A 6,761-nucleotide genomic window follows, 5' to 3' on the forward strand; every position below is an offset into this window, starting at 1 on the left:
CTGGTTAAAAGCACGGATACGGGTTGCGATGATTCAGCAGCCGTGGACTTTACTTTGTATATCTCGATTAGCCTGTGTGCCCCCGGCAGCTAAATTGTCTGTTTCTATGTTTTTCCCACGCATGGACTGCATTTTGCAAATTAGAATAGCCAGGGAGCCTAGGGAGCTAAAATGTATGGAGCTGCTAGTGGGTTTACAGGCCCTCTCACTGGGTTTTGCCCACTTCTGGTCCTCCTTTACTTTGCAACCTGAACATACAGGCTTTTGTAGAGGCAAAATATATGACCAAAAAATTAGTTTCGCCACCTAGATTTAGGATCCCATGTCAAACTGTATAACCTCAGTTAGCCAGGAAAAAGAGTAACACCAGGGGCATGTGAGAGTTAGGCCTGTATGGATCCCCTAGTTTTAAGTTGTTTTTATTGATTATTCGATAGTTATATGCAAGTTAAAGCTAAGAATAACTGTACATCTACAACAGCATAAAAGGCATTGCAATATAAATGAACAACAAATTGCAATTCTAACCGTACCTTTTTGTGATACTATATTCTAGACCAATATAAAATACAGGATCAAGTCGCATACTAAGCTCTAGTTGTGGTAGTGTGGTTGGTCACTGTCCATGTATTACACCTCCTCTTAGTATGATGCAGCTCTGGCTTTACTCAACACATGGCCATCCCTATGGCACTCTAAATGTCACTTGCAGAGCCCTGTTTTGAGTTGACGCCTCGATCGCCATTGGTCTATTTATGCTGTATGCATGAAACACACCCTCAATATCTTTAGGGCAGGCTCGAATAGGGACAAGGTTGTAGTACTCACTGTCTAGTTCATGGAAGCGCATAATATCCTTTAACTTGCCTGTCAGTAGCTTGCTTCGGCAGCACATATGCTAAAATTGGAATGATACAGAGAAGATGAGTATGGCCCCTGTGCATGAATGACACGTAAATTCGTGAAGCGAAAAAAAAGTAGCAGCGGTTTGCTTTGTATCCAATCTACTGACATACAACATTTGGCCAATAGCAATGCCAGCCTAGTAAACTGGTTATACTGACTGGTCTTCACCACTGAAACCCAACAGTCACCCATCATGAAAATTCCTGTTCAACATCAGTCTCAGCTCCTTATTAACATCCTCCCAAAACCGGGGTATGTTTCCACATGTCCGCACCATATGTATAAAATCTGCAGGATCATTCCCACATACAGGGCAGTCATCTGATTTAGTAGGGTTTTTATTTTATTGTGTCTAGCTGGCATATAGTCCATCACTATCACTCACACTATGTACTCTTCCTTATCCTCACTCACATGCACTCTCACACCCAAGTACCACTTTCTCTCACCAACCAATGCTGCAACGTGTACACACTCTCTGTTATCTTCCTCCATCCTCTGTTATCTTCCTCCATCCTCTGCCGCACCATTCTTCCACCACATGTCTCTTGGTCTGACTCTCCTCCCTATATCTCACCCCAACAACACACACTGCCCTCATCTCTCGGTACTTATTGATCCTCCCCATCAAATTCCATGGCCTCTCCCACCCAGATTGGTCCATGGGCCAATAACTAGCTTCCTTTTCCCAGATTACAGGCATCAAAGAACATATAACTGGCTTCAAGACCTTCCCCTTTTCGTACATGGGTCTGCCGGCGTATAGTCAATTTCACAATTGGGATCCATATGAAGTGGAATGTCTGGATCTCCGGTTTGATGTGTGTGATGTTCCTCCTCTTGTTTGTGTGTCGCCACCTCTCTCTCTGGTGAGCTGGAGCCCCAAGTCTTTACCGCTAGGAATCCCGGTATTCGTGGTTTTAAGGGAAATGAGAAAGAGCACTGGCCAGCGTATTGTACAGCAGGCATGGGGCCAGTAAAAACGGTACTTTGATAATTTAGCCAGACACAAAAAGAAGGGGCAGAGTCTGAGACCCCAAACTCCACCCCCGTGGGGTAGAACAGGCTCTGACAAGTACCCGGGTAGTCCTCCTGTGCCAGGGTGAGAGGGGTCCCCATCTCCTCTTCACAGGGCCAGTTCACTGACCCTGTCAAAGTGACTATGCAGAAATATGCAATTATTCAGATTGAAGTTGTAGGTGTGAAATCTGTGGCCATGCAAGTCTTAAGGAAATCCCCACCTTTGTTTACAGAACGTTAACATTTGGAGCTATCCTATCCCATGTTGTACTTTTGTGGAGTACATTGTCAGAGCTGTGCATATTGTTTGTTTGCTAAGTGTTGTAATACATGTGGACACTTTACTAGGATATGATATTTATTACGTGTGCCAAGCTTCAATGTGTCCCAAAAGTTAGCTTTCTGTTGGAAGATATTTCCAGGATGTTTCATTTACACGTCGGTAGCAATTCACACAATGGCAATTATTGGCTGGAGGGTTCTGGGAGGCTACCAGCAGCCTGAGCAGAATGCCTCTGCAGCCCAGTTTAGAAACTCAAAATGGTAGTAGAGGAGGGGCTTGTACCTCTAAAAACAAAAAAAAACTGATCTTGTTATCTTACAAAATGCTGAGTGCTGTGGCAAAACATTCCTTAAAACAGAGTTAATGTATTCCGATTCATCACAACAAACCCCCTGAAATTCAGCTGGTGTGGGAAGTGATGACACTCTTAGCTCCAAGCCCCGCCCCCTCTAGATTTATGCCATGATGCCATTTTTGCTGTCCTTATTGGTCCGTGCTGTGATCTCATGTATGTGCTCACAGGCCGAGCAACAAGTGGGACTTTGAGTTATGATTGTCGTCACTTTCCACGCCTGCCGAATTTCAAGGTTTTTGTTGTGATGAATCGGATCATCCTAACTCTGTTTTTAAGTAAAGTGTTTTCACTGAGTTTCAAGAGTTTCATTAGGCTGTATCTTTTCCACAAAATATGGACAGTGGGACGGGCCTCCTGCTGAATCTCATATACTCCTCACTATTAAATATTCAGATTGCAGAATGGGCCACGCATACTGTACCATTGCACCAACACAACTTAAAATGCATGGGCCAGTGGATGTTAACCCATTCTCCCCTTTTCCCATTCCTTTCATAGTCACTGTAGTTTCCCAGGTGAAATTCCCATGTTAACAATTTGCGGTCCCATCAATGCCGTCTTCTATTATTAATGTTAATCATTCCAAGTAATCATTCCGGTACTAGTACATCATTCGACTTTTACTGCGCTAATGACAAAATGCTAACATTTTAAAAGTCCCCAATGCCTCTCTCCATATGCCCCCTCTTGCTTTCTAGGTCTTCCAATCTGCCCCACGCTGTGTAAATCCTCCTTAACTTTCTCCTCTAGCCTCTTTAACTTGCAAGTTCCTGTGGTGAATATTTGTTTATGCTTGTGTCCGGCAATTTTTCTTCATCAATCCAGCAAGAATTCAGCGGAATTCCCAGTCTGTCACAAAATGGCTCTCCAGCCCTACCCAAACTCTTTAACTAAACATGTACTTCTCTTACTGCACCCCCACCTCTAATCTAAGGCAAAAACAACCCTGTCCCCCCTCCAAATCTTGTTTTGGAAACTTTTCCTTTATTGCTCTCTGCGTCATTCCCATGGTAACCCATCACATCCTGAAAAACAAAACAATAAGACGTCTTTTCATTTCTGAAAAGCCTCACTGCGTCAATGCACATGGAGAGACATACCGTTTTCTGAACAGGGCACCTCCTTCCCCAACAAAGTTTACAAAAAAATCTGGAAAGATGTACACCAAAGAAAAGGAATATTTAAGCATTTCGTGCCTGACTTGTTTCATATTTGGTGCAATCCACCCAGAAGTTTTCTCACTACCGATATTCAATGGAAGCACCTTTTTCTGTAGGGGGAAATAAATGGGAGCAGACAAAAAACATTAACATTTTATCATTTTCTTAATAACTTTTGTACCATTTCACGAATTTTCCCTAAAATATCCAGTTTTACGCGTCCCATGCCAAACAGTGCTTTTAAAAAATGCAATTGAAATCCGTCCAGCGAGTCAAAGGTTATTAGCAAGAGAATTTTTGTAAAACGTCAGTGAAATAAGTTTTATTTTAACTATAGAGCAGCGACAAGACTTTTAACCTTAACATTCACCCCTTTTGATTTGCATTTCTTTTTTTTTTAATAATTAAAATGATAGACCTTTGTGTCATTTTTGTCATCTAAATATATACACTGAAGAGGATTGGCGTTAAAACCCAATCTTTGTTGTACTCAACTTACCTTTTTTTTGCTATACATTGGCTTTTCTCTGCCAAGCCCTTCATTCCTCTTCTAAAATGCAGTTCAAAATGTGCTTTACTACAAACCTTGCCCCTTCCCAAATCTGTCCAGCTTTCTGGCACGTGAGTCGACGATGTTAGAATTGTCTGGATTATCTCCCCCATAAGAAACTATGCTGTACATAGTAACATTTGCATCCCTGTAGTCTAAAGATGTTTTTTTTTTAATTTGATAAAGTCAACCAGGAGAGTGGACATCTCAGCATTATATATGCTTTCCAGGTAGTACTCGCATCAAACTAACATTTTCATGGGTTAACATAGAATGGTGGCACACCGATCCATTTCAATGTTGGTGCATTGAGAGATTAATTGATATCAGATCTTTTGTACGTTTTGTTCAGATGGGTCATGACTCATGAGTAGATTTGTTCAGTTTACCTAAAAAAAGAATCAGATACAAAGATGCAGTCGCACAATGGAGCATTAAAAATCCGTTTGAAACGGGTCTGTTTGGTTTTCCGTTATGTGAAACAACATAAAATAGTAGAAGGTTTGCTGGTGTGTTAGCCAAGGTTGTGCCCCTTCCTAAGGGCCCCCTCGGCATCATCCTCAGCTTGCAACAAATTAGGAGATTAGACACAGACTGATGGTAAACCAAGTTTTGTGTTAGATAGCAAATACACAGCATACAGGCTTTCCAGAGGTCCATTTCTGTTATGAATTCCCTGTATTGAATATGATGAAACTCAATAATACTCACTGTGGCAACCTCTGAATGATGAAAAGCAGACACACAATATTATTATTTCAATTTAACTAATTTAATTCCCCTCAGAAGGATGAAAGGCTGAATTCTTACTCAGATTCAATCCTGGGGCCTGTAGGTTACACATAGATCCCTATGGGAGATGCATTCATCTATTGGGGTATCTTACTTGTTAAGGATCTTGAAGAGGTGTCACACCCCAGACCAGGACTCTTGATACTGGCCAAGGATGCAGCGCATAATTAAAACACTTTTAAATGTATGAATTTTTTTTTCAACTTTGAGAAGGCAGCCAATCCATCTCACACCCCCTTAACGTACATCCCATGTCACAATGGACCATGAACCAGGACGGTGTGTGATAATGAAATATTTATTTATTTTTATTTGGAATAAAAATCAAACACATTCAATATACGTCAGCAATCACTAGTGTGGTCATAATTACACTGTAAAATGTTAGAACACACTTAGTTTGACCTTTTAACATTAGATACACAGTGCACAATTAAATAAAAGCAAGATTACTTTTCGGGGATTATTTGCAGATAGCACCACAGTTAGTATTTCCCCCTGCAACGCTCGCTCAAACACCTGTGAACCAGATTGTGTGCGGATAGAGAGGAGTAGCAAGGAGTCAGGCATACTGGGCAGCAAACAGAATGAAAATCAAACCTTCCACCCACCCCTGAATGGGAGGCAAAATTGGATTGAAAACCCTTGAAATTGAGCAAAATAGCACTCCGAGTTACTAAATAGTTATTTTACATGTGCGGTTGAATGAATGAGGTAGAAATGAGTATGGCTGTATAGAAGAAGTAAGAACACTAAAACTACAAGGCAATGTACTGACAACAGGCATACAGTTTATAAAATCGACTTTGGAAGGAAAACACAGTGCAGCACAATCACTTGTGGGGAAACTGCTGTTGCTTATTTTCACGGGTTTAAAATAGCAAAACGGCTTGGAAAATGGGCTTGGCAGACAAAATCAGAATGCACTTTTAATGCTAAGGAACAAAGGCACATCACAGGTACAATATGAAAGTGAAAAAATAACTTTGGATGGATGACAGTATGAGATTCTTAAAGGGAAAGGAAACTCGGTTTTAAAAGTGAAAGCAAAACAGGGAAAATGGAATTCAAAAGGAAAATGACCAGTTCTACTTCTTTTCGTGACTAGATTATCAAAAAGATAAATGCTGCCTTCGAAAAGGGTTAAGCTGCAGTCCCAACCCCCTCACGCCATGTGTCTCTTTATGTGGGAATTAATTAATTTATTCCAAATAATACTAAGGACTTACACAACAGACTAAAAGGATTGGAAAGAATGACACTAACACATGGAGATTAAAGGACAGGATACACAGAGGATTCTGACAATTTTAAGAAGTTAGTAGGGTACTTATAGAATTTCTTAGAGGATTGAACACATGGCAAGGTAACAGAATGGGATATGCTGCATTTTGATATTGGGAAGGAGTGATACTTACGTTAAGTGCTTGGATTGGGGATTTTGGACAGCCAAATGTTATCTGGACAGCGGGACCAGGATCTTGTCACTGTGCAGCAGTGGCTTTCCTTTACGGAACAACTGGGCCTAGTCTGGTCTCTGTAGACAGCGGGGCATCATCTGGGCAAAACAGGTAGCGGGGCAAAAGTCTTCTGGTCACTGGATCATCCCCAAACAGGGCTCCACAGCCTTTCCCCTTTTTCGCTGAATTACTGAGATTTTTGTAGGCTTTACTTCTGGATGGTGGTTCTGCAGTT

General features: G+C 41.3%; 1 non-coding gene across 1 annotated transcript; it reads left to right on the top strand.

Moving 5' to 3' along the window:
* Positions 1-878: 878 nt before the first annotated feature.
* LOC138514814 (U6 spliceosomal RNA) lies at positions 879-981 on the top strand. Its single transcript, XR_011281962.1, has one exon. It is a non-coding gene; the product is annotated as a U6 spliceosomal RNA (small nuclear RNA).
* Positions 982-6,761: the final 5,780 nt, after the last annotated feature.

This window comes from Ambystoma mexicanum, chromosome 12 (genome assembly GCF_040938575.1).
Source record: "Ambystoma mexicanum isolate Mex_15411 chromosome 12, UKY_AmexF1_1, whole genome shotgun sequence".
Taxonomy (NCBI): domain Eukaryota; kingdom Metazoa; phylum Chordata; class Amphibia; order Caudata; family Ambystomatidae; genus Ambystoma; species Ambystoma mexicanum.